At 39.4% G+C, this 16748-nt stretch overlaps 1 protein-coding gene across 2 annotated transcripts in view; it reads left to right on the forward strand.

The window, feature by feature from the left end:
• The first annotated feature begins 628 nt into the window (after nt 1–628).
• The window catches only part of LOC111584659 (protein tyrosine phosphatase non-receptor type 14), a 70156-nt gene continuing 54036 nt past the window's right edge, over nt 629–16748 (forward strand). For both annotated transcript variants that reach the window (XM_055015773.1, XM_055015774.1), the window contains exon 1: nt 629–1031. The gene's annotated coding sequence lies outside the window, so the exon portion shown is untranslated. The remainder of the gene's footprint in view (nt 1032–16748) is intronic.

Here is a 16748-nt window from a genome sequence, read left to right on the forward strand (position 1 = left end):
CAATTTCTGTGATATTTTATGGTCTAGATTTTAGTGGCACAGAGGTCTAACCCACAACCTAAAGACAGAGTTACAGTGGCGCTTCCAATGTTAGACCATTCTTCAAAACACAAAACTTTGAACTCATTTTTCTCTTTAACCAATCCGTGGATCCAGACTATAAGCCGCATCACTGCCAAAATCTAATCACTTGGTCCTTGTGTCATTTCTGACCTTTCCTGAAAATTTCATCCAAATCCATTGGTCCATTTTTGAGTAAAGTTGCGAACAGACACACAGACAAACCAATGCTGATCGTCACATAACTCCGTCGCGTTCCTTGGAGGAGTAATGAGTATTTAGTCATTTTAGAGACAAAATTATTGAGTGATTCAGAAAGAAAAAAAAATTAAAAAAATAAGGGAGAACAATACATCTATAACTTGGTGTAGCATTATTTTTTAGTATTTCGTCCTTAGAATCCATTGGGTAACCCACTTAAACTGTCTTGGGATGTTTTTGAGAATCACTAACCGCTGCTTTCCACCTCATTCAACCTAAACGCTATTTTTCCTACACTTGGCGCAGCCTTTGAACGCCTCCTGCGCTGCTCTCCCCGCCTGTCCTGAACGCGTCCATTGGACTGGAGGGACCACTACTATAAACATACCGACAGTCCCAGCGAGACAGCACCACGTCCTTCTTACACAACTTTCTCCAACTATTCTCTCTCGTTTTCACTTTTTTTTTCTTGAGCTACTTAAAAAAAAAACACACACAAAGAAGAAAACTTTGCTTTGAAGCAACTCCAGGACTTTGTCTTTGTCTCTGCGACTTTTTTTTCCATGTTGCTCTAAAGTTTGCTATGATAAGAGACCATCGAGATTTTTATTGTATTTTATTTTTTGCTGCCCAACCAGGATTGTAAAGTTGCTTCAATGACTGAAATGAGGATTATGCATTTGCTGTGAGCTTCATCGGCGTCGAGCACAGAAGAAAAGAGGAGTTTCTTCAGCTGGGAGCAGAAGTCGGCATGTAGCGCAGGATCAGGGGTGAGTGCTGAAGAAAGGAAAGGAAGAAGAGACTTTCTGTTCTGCTGTTTGTGTGAAGTGGAGGGTTTAAAGTGGTGCTCAGATGTAGGCCAAATGGTTTGGGCCACGTAGGGAGATCCCAAATATTTTCATGCCAGGCCCCCACCCCCTCCATCCATCCATCCATCCATCCATCCATCCATCCATCCATCCATCCATCCAGCAGAGCCTCTGCATTTTTAAAATACTACAACCTCTGATTTCTGCAGAGGAAGCAGTAGGAGTCACACCTCTAATCAGAGCAGATTCCTCAGAGTTAATGAGGTAAAGGTCCAATTAGATCCAGTTTAGCAGTGGGAACACTTAAAAAGACCCAACTGGCAGCCACATGTACAACAATTTTTCATACATATACTGGAAAAATTGCCTCTACATACTACAGTTATTTCACTGTTTCATTGTTTCATGTGTTTCCACACTTGCTTCCTATCTGCTCTGTCTAAACACTGCCTGCAGTTCAGCCCAAAAGTTCTTTAACCCTTGTGTCCAGCGAAATTCGCTGGATTTTGGTTGATTTTTTTGTGGATGTTCTTAAAGGAAATATTAGAAGTTTTACTGATATATATGTAATCACTTAAGATATTTTTAGGATTTTTTTTGGAAAATTTCTACTCATTTTTGGAAAATATTTAGAAGAATTTTCTTGCCAAATTTGGGGGAATTTTTTAAAATAAAACTTTTAAGGGAAACTTTTAAGGAATTATTGAAATTTTCTCCCTGAAGGTTTTACAAATTTTCAGAAATTTTGGGAATTGTTTTTGCTGAATTTTTGGATTTTTTTCAGACAAGGAAACAATATTTTTTGGTGCCCGTAAATGAAGACAACAGGAGGGTTAATTTTTCTCACATGACTGTTGGTCTGTCTTAAGGCACCAATAGCTTCTCTGTTATGGAAAGATGTGCAGAATTTTTTTCAGAATCTTGTTAGACCCAACTGTTATTTTTTTGGTAAATTTTGAATTGAGACAAAGTGATTTTGATGAGGTAAAGGTGGAATTAGATCCAGTTTCACATTGGGAACATTTAAAAGAATAAAATAACAACTGGGATCCACATGTACAACATTTTTTCATATATATATTGGAAAAAAATGCTTTTATATACTGTAGTTATTTTACTATTTCATTGTTTAATGTGTTTCCATACGTTTTCTATCTCCTATATGTAAACACTGCCTGCAGTTCAGCCTAAAAGTCCCTAAATTTTTGTCACGTGACTGTTGCTCTCAGTGAAATCACCAATGGCTTCTCTGTTATGGAGGGATGTGCAGATTTTTTTTATTTTTTACAGAATGTTTTTAGCCCCAACTGTTAATTTTTGCCGATATTTTTAATGATATGATGAAGTGTTAAAATTCAAACCTCTGAGGTGAAGGTCAAATTAGATCCAGTTTTCCAGTGGGAACATAAAAAAATAAAAAACAAAAAAACTGGCATCCACATCTACAACATTTTTTCATATATATATACTGGAAAAGTCATACTTACTGTATTTATTCTACTGTTTCATTGTTTAATTTGTTTCCATACTTGTTTCGTATCTGCTCTGTGTAAACACTGCCTGCAGTTCAAACGAAAAGTTTCTGAATTTTTGTCACCTGACATTTGCTCTCACTTAAGTCAACAATGTCTTCACTGTTATGGAGGGATGTGAGAATTTTTTAGTTTTTACAGAATCTTGTTAGACCCAACCGTTATTTTTTTGGCATTTTTTTAATGAGACAAAGTGATTTTGATTAAAGATCCAGTTTAGTAATGGGACTATAATGAACTGGGAACCACATGTACTATTTTTTTCACATATATATATATATATATATATATATATATATATATATATATATATATATATATATATATATATATATATATATATATATATATATATATGTATAGGGAAAATGGTACTGTAGTTATTTCATTGTTTAATTTGTTTCCACACTTACTTCCTGTCTGCTCTGTGTAAACGCTGCCTGCAGTTCAGCCTAAAAGTCTCTGAATTTTTTATTTTTTACAGAATATTGTTAGACCCAGCTGCTATTTTTTGGCACATTTTTAAACCATTTTTGATGAAATATCACAATTTGAAGGTGAAATTAGGTCCACTTTAGTGATGGCAACATTTAAATGTGCAACACCTGGATCATTGTGCATCCTCTGTTCTTTAGATCTGTAAATAACGTCACGTGTGGGAGAAATGTGTTGTGTTTGTGTTGTTTGTGTGTGACGATGACATTATCACATCGTCGTCCTGCCCTCACGCCCTGTAGCTGCTCTGTATCTGCATGTTTGTGTCAAAAGATGTGTTTGGACATGCACCTTTACCATTACTCTAGAAATGGAAAAATAAAAGGGGGAGTTCTGTAAAGGCAAATATAGCATAGCTGCAGGAGGCGTAGGCTACACACACACACACACACACACACACACACACACACACACACACACACACACACACACACACACACACACACACATCTGGCTGTCTTTATAAGCTCAAAGGCATGCTGTGTAAATTATATGGTGCCAGAGCAAGTGGCTTGGGAGTACACAGCAGTTTTTAAAACACTGGTGGAGAATTTAAAGGACCAAGAGTTCAGCTGAACGTCTAATATAAATTTTTTTTTTCTCTATTCGTCAGAGTTGCCCTAAAAAAAAGGACTGTTTTGTTAAAGGTCAGCATGGTGAGATTATAATAGGTGTTTACTGCATAATGTGAGCCTGCATGCAAAAGGAAAAGTGGCTATTGTTTGCGTAGCCAGTGGCCGATGGAGTCTAAAGGCCATTTGATTGCTATGTGGTGCAAAACATACCTGTAATTTTGGTCAAGTGCTGCTGCAGGAAGAGAGAGGGAGAAAAAATAGGCAGCAGCAGTTATTGTTGTTATTGTTTTAGCAGTTTGACCGAAGTCGGAGGGCAGAATTCCTCCAAACTCGGCCTGCGGTTCTCTTGTTATTCCACTGCAAAGCAGACAGAATGAAGGAGGCTGTTTTTCTTGATTAAAAGCTGAATTACTTGATGACTGAGATGATGAGATGCATTTTTCAGTTTTCTAAAACGAACCCCCAGAATCCCAAAGTGCTTTTTTTTTGCTCCTGTTACATTTTTAGTCATTTTTCACCACAGTATAAAGATCTGCACCTCTATGGAAACAGCACAATCACAGCTAGAAGTAGAGATGACTTAAAATGTTCTCTGTGCAGTATGACACAGGTATACTGCCATGAATCTTAGAAAGAGAACAAAAACAAAAGTTGAATTTCTCTTGTACAGTCAAAAAAAAGAAAAAGGAATCAACATGTAGAACATTTTAAATGCCCACTAATACAATGTTACTAATACTTAAAAAATAACGGGGACTCTACATACTATAGTTACTACTCCAGTAAGGAACGCGGCAGAGTTCTGTGACGATTGGCATTGGTTTGTCTGTCTGTCTGTCTGTCTGTGTGCAACATTATTCAAAAATGGACTAACAGATCTGGATGAAATTTTCAGTTAAGGCCAGAAATGACACAAGGACCAAGTGATTAGATTTTGGCAGTGATGCGGCTTATAGTCTGGATCCACAGATTTGTTAATGCGTTCTCCAAGTGCTTTTCTTGTTTGGAAAAGTGCTACTTTAGACAGCCTATCAACACGGAAGGATCAATGCTGGAAAGTTTCTCATCTTAAACCATGTGTGAAACAGAAATAAGCAAAAGCATTTCATTGAAGCTGGAGTTTGTTGGATTCTAAATTTTGACAGCACGTTATTGAATTCTTTGAATACTAATAATTTATACCAGTATTAACCTTGCAGAAACCGTAGCTTTCGGGTCCTAAAAAGTGCTAATATTGAGTTTAACATACGAACCGATTTGTTCGTGATGCATGTGATTCACAGTAAATACAGTTTTTTTTGTCAGTGGTGTTATGAAAATTCAGTTTTCCAGCTGTTTTATTGCATTAAAACAACCCCACTGAGCTCTACTTATTGAGGTAAACAGGTTTTAAATGTGGGAAAGAAGCTAAACCATAAACCAGCTTTTTAGGTAAGAAGCTACGCCTACATTCCTAGCTAAGCCAACAGCAGTTATACAGTCATTTAAAGTATTAATGCACAGAGTTACTCCAGGTATGTGGCTGTGAGAAATATCTCATGTATTCAGTCTTGCAGAGATGCTATTGTCGGAGGATTTGCGAGCTGCTGTGTAAGTGTCGTGCTCTGTGGCGGCCCTGAACACAACAACAGAGCAGCCGGCGTGCCGCGACCTGCCCAACTCTCCCACACTAGGCCAGGTGTTTCGTGTGGAGCTGTCAATCACCGCCGGGCCCCGCCTCCGATCGGCCCTGAATTAAAAAAATACAAAACATGTGACTCTTCCCGTGATGTTACCCCACACATGGGCCCGACTCTTCAGCGTTTCTACGAGGACGTTCGTCTGCGAGCATCAAGCAGAGAAGTTTTCCATTTGATCTCCAGTTTAAAATGTGTGACTTTCCCCTTCTTCCCGGCCGCTGAGGGCCTTAAGATGCAGCCGGATGTCAACAGTCAACAGTAGCAAAAAACAAAGCGCTGCTGCTTTCACAGCCTTGTAAACTCGGCGCTGTTGACGTCCCTGTTAGTGCCTTCGGGGCTCAGCTGTGAGAAAATACTGAGTGGCTTTTTGGTGTGTGTGTGTGTGTGTGTGTGTGTGTGTGTGTGTGTGTGTGTGTGTGTGTGTGTGTGTGTGTGTGTGTGTGTGTGTGTGTGTGTGTGTGTGATGTGGTTCCCAGGAGGGGGGTGCTGGTGGGGTATGGAAAATGTGAAGAGCACCGCGGTTTGGCAGCGGCAGATTCAGCGGCCGACGATTGATGGCTCCGTGTTTTGTGTGTTGTTGATGTGGAGAGAGCCGCCGCTATCAGTCTCACCCTCCGTGTTTGCTCACCCCTTCCCTCCACCTCCCCCTCATCCCTCCTCCCCCCTCGACCAACTGTACCAACATGATAAGAGCCCCGAGAATCAACCGGTGTCGCATCTCCTCTTCCCTTCCCGCTCTACATCCTCGCTTATCTAAAAGCCTTTATTTTCTCATTCAGGTGCTGGGAATCTTTGTGTGCATGCGGAGGACACACAATCACACATACATGCACACAATCCACCCCCTCTATTCTCAATCATATCTCCAGAGTGTCTGTTTCATGACATCAGTCCCCCTGGCTTCGCTGCCATGGGATGAGTCGGCCGAGCTGCGTCATTGCTGGTTTGGAAAATCGGTATCTGGCCAGTGTAAAGATTCCTGCTTTGATCCTCCTCCTCTTCATGTTCTGGTGACAGTGTTTGGATGGCCGTGCCAACCTGAAACACTGTTGCAGTCCACTGTAAATCTGCGTATAAAGATAGATGAACGCCCTTCCATAAGTTTCCTGAAGCAGAAGCTCAGTGCAGAGACTTCGGCAGTCGCCATCTTGGCAGTACCTGACTCAGGAAAGACTTCCGGATAATCACAAAAGGAGCAAAGAGGTGGAGCAGGAGTGGAGCTGAGGTGACCAACCTGTCACTCAGAACGACTACACCCTTGGTTATTCTCATTTTTCAGCCTTAATACAACTTGAACTGTTAAGTTATATGAAAATTTGCACATGTATGGATGTCACATACAGGAAAATTAGTTATAGAGACAAAAAATGGTTGTCGTACAAGGCCCTAAAGATGTTTATTACTCCACCAAGGAACGCAGCGGAGTTCTGTGACGATCCAACTCTGCGACAGAATTAACCGTCCAGGTAGAGCACGGAACATGGACGGACATCCGCGCTGTATCGTGCATATATAAAATATGCATATATATGTATGATACAATGTGGACGTCCATCTGTGTTCAGCGCTAGTCCTGGACAGTTATTGCACAGCGCGCTCACTTTTGATGCCATAACGTAATTAGACGATTAATTGATTCATCGATAGCTGCAGCCCTAGTCTGGATCCACGGATTTGTTAAAGATTTCTGTATCACTACGAGATAGCGGCACGGCATCACTGTAACCATGACTACAAGTGAACACTACGTCAGCTGCCTGCTGATGATCACATGATTGTGATCCTACTACAAATCTACCGCTGCAGATTTATTCGTCGGAAACGAGACAAGAAACAATTGATTAAATTGTGGGAGTGTTTCTGAGTTCCATCAATTCCCGCCACCCGTTACATATTTAGGTCACGTGAGTCGGTATCCGTACATAACGTACACATGCAGAACACACACCTGTGCTCACTGCAAGGTCATTTTTTATTAAAGACTTCGTCCGTCGGAAATGATACAACGACTGAGCAGCCTTGGTGGAGGACTGCGCTATCTGAGTGCTTTGCTTCTTCTTGAGTTGGACATTTTAACATGGGAGTCTCTGGGGATTGACTCAGTTTTGAAGCAGCCTCAAGTGGCTGTTTGAGGAACTGCAGCCACAGAGGACGCTGCTCGGTTTTATATTTTGCTGTTTCCACAACCCAACATGTTTTGTTTGTTTAATTTTCTACACCACAAGTGGAGTTATTTTTCTTGTTAATTATCCTGAATGTATAGTCTGCTGAAAAAATGTTATCTTTGTAATCGTACTTTTAGGTTTTGGTGGTTTTTAGGGATTTTGTCTGTTGTGACAGTTGCTCTTGCACATTCTTATGTCTCCTACTCTTGTCCAAGGTCATCTAGGATCTAAATCTAGTGTTGAAATTAGGGTCCACTGCAATCATCCGCGAGATTCAACCACATGCAGACCAAAATTTGTGTTTGCACAGATGCTCTGCTGCGATTTTGCCATGCCATGTATGTAGATATCAATCAGTTGCACGTGTATAGAACAGAGTCCTGCTGGCAGATTAGAAAGTGGTACATTAACAGCTACATGTGTGTCTGCAGCTGTCCATGTCTGCAGAGGAGTAAAATCAGGGCTTAAAGAGATTTTATCCAGCACAAAACGGGAAATGATAAGAGTTGTTGAATCATTTTGTTAACTGTGTTTTCATTTGCTCAAGCATAATCGATATTTCTGTTTATCAGATGGTGAGAAATAACCGGGAAACATATAGATTTTGGTGAAATAAGGTGACACACTCACATTACCTTTATTCTACATGGTCCAGTCATGCTTACTGATGTGCTTAGTCACCCTCCAAACTCCCATTGTAAGCCAGGAGAAGTTAAAAAAAATGGCATTTTCAAGTGAGTGTTTTTACCCGCAGCTGGAAAAGATAAGACAAGTGCAGGTCTTTGAATGAGGATTGCAGGTCAGATGTTTTCAGGTCTACCAGCGGAAGGTGTAGTGTAATGAAACATTTGCTGTGTTCGAATCCTTTCTGAAAGGAGCTCCAAGTTGAACAGATGGAGAAGCTGCAGACGAAGCTCCTCCACCGTCTGGATGTCACGTCTGTGCGAACACTCTGTCGCCGTCCCTCTGTTCTCATGTAGCGGAGAGAATGTGCCCTGCATGTGGATATGTGTGTCTTTGTCTCGGAGATGGAGCTGCTGGCCGGAGAGAGAGAGAGAGGGAGGAAAGAAATCAAGGGAGGGGGGAAGAGCTGGAAAGTGAGAAAGCAGATGCGCTTGTTAGGAACACTGTCTGGTCGCCTGGCTCCACCATCTGTTTGCAGCTGCTGGTGTTTGTGTGCAGCTCACAATATACGCCTGTGTTTGCAGGAGGAATGTGTCTGTGCCTGTATGCCGCACAAATATCTACTGCGGATGTTGTGGCGTGTACGTTCGGACCTTTAAGAAGTAGTTTTTTTTCTTTTTAAAAGAATAAAAGTGCAAAGTTGCAGAGAACACACATGGCTGGAGTGTCAGATGACAAAGAGAGTTGTGGTGTCCTGTTCCTTACATACACTACTGTTAAAAAGTTTGGGGTCATCCAGACAATTTCATGTTTTCCATGAAAACTCCCACTTTTATTCATGTGCTAACATAACTGCACAAGGGTTTTCTAATCATCAGTTAGCCTTTCAACACCATTAGCTAGGCATTTAGCACATTAACAATGTGTAGTCTGTATTTCTGATTGATTTAATGTTATCTTCGTTGAAAAAACTGCTTTTCTTTCAAAAATGAGGACATTTCTAAGTGACCCCAAACTTTTGAACGCTAGTGTACAATGTGAGAATAATCACTGTGTGTGTGTGTGTATATGTGTCTGTGTTTTATATGCCACCATGTTCAGTCAGACTAGTGTTGTGTCTCTGTACATTAAGAGGATAATGTCTGATCCAGGGTCAGCTTTCAGGAGCTACAGTCGCCCAGATATATTCAGCTGAATGTGTTTCTGTGTTTCCCCACAAACATCTCACTGCTGAACTCTCTGGTGAGCTGGTGGGGCACAAAGGGATCACAGTCCTAAGAAGATGTTGGGAATATCAGACCAAATCTGGCTGTAACAGTATTTTCAAATTCTTTTGTTTGGAGTAACAGATGGCAGATACAGCGAGTCGTCAAGCTCATTTAAAAAAAAAAAAAAAAAAAAAAAAGTAATGAAGGAATTCGTCACTTTCACCTCACATATGCTAACATTAGTTGACTTGTTTTTCTCTTAGCCTTTTACAATTACATTAGAGATTCGTTCATACAACGATACTATGGTGATTTCTTCTTGTGAAGCAGCCGTTAAACAATAATAGAATAGCTTACTTCTAAAAAACATGAAGAGATGCTGTCAAAATAAGGAGCAGCTAATTGGAGAGCAGTATGTGTTTAGCTTCTGTGTCCAGAAGTGGCATTATATACAGAAGAAATTCAAGTATTGTACAGAGCAACCCTCTGAACTTTAAGCAGTTTCTGTGTGTTTATACTGTATGTTTCCTCACTGTGGGATCAATTTTACTGCACCTGTATGGAAAGAGAAAAATTCCTAAAAGTTCTTTGATTATTTATTCTTCATTTTTTCATCAGCATGCACAACATTTTTCCAAGTGTCCACTGGTGTTGACGAAACCAGAAAAAGTGATATGATGACTCTAGATAATGTAGATATTTTGCTACTTAGATTTTTTTCCTGTACTTGTCTGAACTCTGTGTGAACACATCCTGCAGTTCAACTGAAAAGTCCCTGAATTTTTATCATGTGACTGTTGATAAGAGTTGAGTCACTAACACTAACTTCCTGTTTGCTCCAAGGAGCGGTGAATGTTTAGGTGTTTTTTTGGTTTGTTTGTTTTTTTACAGAATCAGGTTAAAGCAAATGGTTAACTTTTGGCACATTTTTGTGACAAGATATATTGGATAAAGCGATTTTGATGAAATATGACAATTTTAAGCTGAGATTTGCTAATTTTTTTTCCTGACAAAACACCCCATCACAGACGAGTAGTTCGAGGGCCATTGGACATTTGAAAATCCAACAATTCTGTCTGTTTTTACAGTTTCTGGCTATGATAAATGGTAGAAATTTGGCAATTAAAAAACAGCATGGCTTTAAAACTGTGAATTTTGGGGTTCAGAGGGTTACAGTGACAGTGTGTGTGTGTGTGTGTGTGTGTGTGTGTGTGTGTGTGTGTGTGTGTGTGTGTGTGTGTGTGTGCCTGATGATTAGATGTGTGGTAAAATACCAGTCCTTAGTGCATGAGAATGTGGTTTATACTCGTTCTTGGTAGAGTGGAAGCGTTTCTCAGTTTGTCTTCAATCTGATTGCGGTACATTGACTCAAACTGGAGGTCCTTTTCATACCATTTTCTGTGTTTATTCCACTACCAATCAGACATAAACATTGTCTGTTTTACTCCAAAATATTAATCTGACAGCTTTAGTTACTTAACATGATAAGATTTTTGCACATAAACCATATGAAGAATGCTTCAAATCTGATGTTTAGTTGCTAGTTAAACTACGTAACAGTTCATTCAAGTACAGCTGGCTATTTTGATCATTGTTTAGAGGACTTGTGGCACTATTTTTTTAGAATTTTTCCACGCCAAACAATCAATTAAATTAAAGCTGTAAGCAGCGTTGGTGCGGTCCTTGCATCCTGACTGGTCAGCGAATCCAAACATGTCCACCAGGTGGCGCTGCGACTGAGAGTGAATTTCGGGATATGGCCTCTTTGATGGTGACCTATCAAAACTGTCCACCAGGCAGCACTATAACTATGAATGTATATCAGTCTATGTATGTTATCAGGGCCGGACTCTAATCACACATGTAAAGTTTGAGGCAGATTGGAACATGTACGGGCTAGCTAGACAGCACTTCCTGTTTCATGGTGAAATTCCACCAGCCACCATTTCCACGCCCTCAGACTTTTGCGAGCATTTTGATAACTTTTAATCACCCATGCCTGCTGTACATCGTGGCCAAATTTGAGCTCTGTTGGGATTACCCTGTTTGAGTTTCTAGCTTTTGAAAATGTACAAAAATTGGTCCAAAATCATCTGAAATATGTCACATAATTCAAAATGACCGACTTCCTGTTGTGTTTCAGGTATCGGTGTAAGTTACATTTTTGTGCGTCATGACAAGTTACTTATGTCTACCAAATTTCATAGCTGTAGGTGACATGTACAGGTCATGGAGCCTGTTTGAAATTTTCAAGGTTGCGTTATTTAGCCATTATGACACTATGACCTATGCAAGTTCCATAAAATTTAAATTTTTTTCGCTGTGAAGTTTTGTGTGTACAAATTTTCACTTGTTTCCAAATATTTTTAGGCCTTTAAAGTTGCAATTCAAAAAACAAAAAATAAAAAGAAACCCATGGGTCTCATGAAGGTCCTACACACTTTTGGGGCTCGGACCCTAAAAATAGAAAGTAATCAAGAGGTTATTCCATAATGATTAAGATTAGTAGTTAAAAAAACAGCTCAACTAAAAACAACATAAGAGTCCTGCTTTTACATTTAATCAAGACTTAAAATCTTGTTATAATATGCAATAATCTAACAGTCACAGGAGATATTTTTCTGTATTTCGTGCTTTTAAGTACATTTTTGTCATGAGTAATATTTACAATGCAGGATTTTTACATACGGGTACTTCTAGTATGTTTTTATAAAGTCAAAGATGTGAATCATGTTAAAACAAGTACACTACCATTCAAAAGTTTGGGGTCACTTAGAAATGTCCTTATTTTTGAAAGAAAAGTAGTTTTTTTTCAATGAAGATAACATTAAATGAATGATAAATCCAGTGTAGACATTGTTAATGTGGTAAATGACTATTCTAGGTGGAAACAGCTGATTTTTAATGGAATATCTCCATAGGGGTACAGAGGAACATTTCCAGCAACCATCACTCCTGTGTTCTAATGCTACATTGTGTTAGCTAATGGTGTTGAAAGGCTCATTGATGATTAGAAAACCCTTGTGCAGTTATGTTAGCACATGGATAAAAGTGGGAGTTTTCATGGAAAACATGGAATTGCCTTTTGAACGGTGGTGTAAATCACAATAATTAGCACTTTAGTTTCTGGAAATTCTGGTTATGTTTTTGATTATTTTCTTGGATAAACTGAGGAAATAATCTGCACAGTAACTGACAGGGCCAGAATATGTGCCTCTAAATGTTGCCCTATTCGCACTCCCCACTACTTGATCCGGGCCTGGTTTAGGTTCGTAGACCAAACTGTAAAAAGAGAACGCTGGAGGAAGCGCAGTTACGAGCTGTGAAGCACTTAACCCGTTTGTTTTGCTACAGCGCTCATGTGTAACCGGAGGGGAGCTGGTGGGGGGTGGTTGGCGGCGTTGGTATTTCAGACAGAGACGGGCAACAGAGATCAGATTGATTGAGTTACGCACGCTACACTTGCTTCCTCGGCTCCCAGCGGCCTGCGTCTAATGGTCTTAGCAGTAGGTGACAAAGTGCTGTTTTGTTCCTGCTATTGTGTGGATGTGAATGGAGCAAAGCGATGCAGGAGCTGAACCACAGCGGAGCAGCCCGGCTCCTCAGCAGATGCTCGGCAAAAGTCGTGTTTACAGCTGGTCTTTGTATGAGTTATGTAAACAGGTCATTCCAGAATTGGAGGACATTTGGGCTTCAAAAGTTTTTAAAATAAACCTTCTCTTTTACAGCTTTCTGCTACATATTAATCAATAATAGGTAATAAACTATCAAAGGCCTTGATTGGTTCAGCTTGTACATCAATGGTAGCATTTTTATTCCATGTTTTCTGTGTTGTTTGCTAACCCTACTCTAATCACGGTAACAGGGTTGCTAATCCATGCTAATGTGATCTTTTTCTCAGCAGTAGAAGCTAGATATTTAGCTGCTGTTACTGCTGACCAAGAGGACAAACTGACTGATGGAAAACAGTCCAAAGAATTAGTCTGATCCTGATAATATGAGGTAGAGTGAGACATTCAATCAAGGCTGACAATGTGATGAAAATATGAAAAATAGAAGAGAGGACATAGCTTTGCTCTACACATTCTTTAGGAAAACTGTTTGATGATGTTGACGACAGAAACAAGATGCAAAATGACAAACAAGATACAAAACGACAGAAACAAAACAAAGTGACAAAAACGTGACACATAACAATAAAAACAAGATACAAAATGACAAAAACGAGACACAAAATGAAAAAACAAGACACAAAAGGACAAAAAACAAGACACAAAATGACAAAAATGAGACAGAAAATGAAAAAACAAGACACAAAATGGTAGGTTAGGTCACAGCTGACATGACCTTCCAAACAAAATACCTACACATGGCATCCTGGATGACATGACCTGTATAACTCTTGTGAAAAGCAGATTATAGGCCAAATTAACATCATTTACAAAGCTCAGGATGTGACTGCATGAGTTCAACTAAATCAGTAGGTAGAATTGTGATTCAGATCATGAATTGAGATTCTAACCGAAAACATCAACATATGACCTTCTGGCCCAACTGCCCAACCTGGAGGTGTCAGAACTAGCACAAATCTATACAGATTAACCAAATTATCAAAATATTGGAAGAATCTCTGAAATCTGTCCACAGGGTAAATCAAAAACATGCTACATAGCCAAGAAATGGAACACAAAACGACAAAAATGTGATGCAAAACAAGAAAGAGACACAAAACAAGAAAAATGAGACACAAAATGACAAAAAGGAGACACAAAACGGCAAAAACGAGTCACAAAACAACAAAAACGAGACACAAAATGACAAAAATGAGACAAAACGACAAAAACAAGACACGAAATGATAAAAATGAGATACAAAATGACAAAAACAAGACACAAAATGAGAAAAACGTCATCAACAGGGTTGTTGTGGGACACGTTCCATGCATTATAATTATTACTTTAAAAATTCTGTGATTAAAAAAATGTTCCCACAATTACAAGAAACATCAATGAAAAAAACAATATCAATAAAAGGAGATTTAAATTTAATTTTAACTGTTTTATTTGAGATTCCATTTGGTCATCAGAGGGGTGGGACAAGAGAAAAATGGCATTTTAGGGGGAACTCCAGACTTATTTGGTATTTTAGAAATATTTTCAAACATACTTTTCTCCTAGTTTTTTAGATTTGGTCTCAGGACAAGTAAATTTACACAATAACTACATGTTTTAGTATTTTGTACATGGATTATTTGAAATTTGATGGGTGAGACATAAAATGTCCTCCAATTCTGGAAGGACCCAAAAGCATGAAGTAGTCACTGCCTGATTATATTAAACAGAACATTTTACGTGTTGTTGGTCATTTTTTGTGGTGTTTATTATTAAAAAACATCTCATTCTTGGGTGGCATGTGTTTGCAGATTCTCCACCTGACTGAGTGTAGAGCAAAGCACCCTGAAGGGGAAACCTGTGTCAACAATGTTTTTGTAGCTCATTTTTTATCCTTCTTTTGTCAGCTGTTAACACGTAGCATTAACGGGCTGTTTGCTAAACCCCGGCTGCGTTAGTTGATGTTGTACACCTGTCAGGCTTAGCACAGTTTACAACGACAGCGTGGAAGAGATCCCACATCTGAGGAAGTCTTTATGAATTTTGCCCTTGTTTTAGACAGGGGCAGACAAAAGCAGACTTCTTGGTTCTACGAGACTGTTTTATTGCCACTCTGTAAGTAAAATGAGATCGTAAAATATAAAGTGACCTGCATAGGGAGCACAAAGAGATAATAATGCATCATTATTGGAGCAATATTGCTCAAAAGAGAGTCTTGCACTCAAAGCTGGAGGGACATAGAAATACAAAAGCAAAAGAATAAACTTATGTAATCTGCCCCTTTATCTCAATCAGTTTACAATGAGCATTAAAAACAAACAAGCAAAATGACTGTAGCCACTCTCACTCATATCAGTTTTCCCTCATAACAAACACTATGATACTCTTAATTCATTTCTTTGTATTTTAGTAATATGCTGGTTTTAATTACATTTTTAAATCTTGTGTGATTTAGATTCTTTTGATTCTTTCTCTAGATTGTTCCATAAATCTAGACAGAAATTAAATTAATTTCATCCTAAATCTTGGTTTTATGAAGATCTCCGTTCCTTTTAAGTTACACTTCCTCTTTTTGCAAATCTGTTCCAGACAGTTGTTGGAAACTATCAGTTTTCTAATTGCTGTTGATACGACGTCTATCACAGTCATTTTATTGCTCCGGCCTTGTGCTGCTCTTGTGTTTTAGTTCGTTAAAGACCGTCTATCAGTCTCATTACAAACCTGCACACAGCGCTTCCGACACGTGCAGAAATCCAGAGTTTGACAGACCTGCTTTGCGGTTTCTCAGCTGTGATCAGTCGGCCTGTTCTCAGTTACTTTGACTGACGTCTCTAAGTGTCGGAAAGCCGTTTCAGATCACTAACTGCATGAATTACAACACGTCGAACGTCATCAATCAGCCGCCTTTGTTTCAATTTGTCACGTTGACATTTCGTAACACAAAAGATACTTGATGAACACTGATCTGATGTCAGGCTGACGGAGCACACAGCTCTGGTATCAGGATGCACGTAGTTAAGTTCATGAGGTGTGATTTCTGTTAGTTTCATCTTTGTTCTGAACTGATCAGGTCACTACTGCATCAACCTTTACTGCTCTGCCAAGGAACGGTGGAGTTATGTGACGATCGGTATATGTTTGTCTGTCTGTCTGTCTGTCTGTCTGTCTGTCTGTCTGTTAGCAACATTACTCAAAATCAGACCAGCGGATTTGAATGAAATTTTCAGGGAAGGTCAGAAATGACACAAGGACCAGGTGATTAGATCTTGGCAGTGATTCGGGTTATATTCTGGATCCACGGATTTGTTAAAGATTTCTGTATCATTGCAAGATAGCGGCACAGTGTCACTGTAACTATGACAACAAGTGAACAGTCACGATCACATGATTGTGATCCTACTACAAAGCCACCAGGACTTATGGGGACTTATCCGTTGGAAATGATTCAAGGAACAACTGATTAAATTGTGGGGGTGTTTCTGAGTCCCATCAATTCCCACCACCTGCTACATATTTAGGTCATGCGATTTGGTATCCGTACATAATGTACACATGCAGAACACATGCCTAAATTAAATGGCCACATTCTATGCTGCCGTGATTTCTGTCATAAATTTTTCAAGATTTCATCTGTCGGAAATGATACCACTGAGCAGCCTTGGCAGAGTACTGCGATCCCTGAGTGCTTTTCTTGTTAATAAATCTGTAAAAATGCATCTGCCACAGTTCTGCAAACAACTATATGGGTCATTCCAGAACTGGAGGACATTTGGGCTTCAAAATTTTTGA

Source organism: Amphiprion ocellaris, chromosome 12 (genome assembly GCF_022539595.1).
Source record: "Amphiprion ocellaris isolate individual 3 ecotype Okinawa chromosome 12, ASM2253959v1, whole genome shotgun sequence".
Taxonomy (NCBI): Eukaryota; Metazoa; Chordata; class Actinopteri; family Pomacentridae; genus Amphiprion; species Amphiprion ocellaris.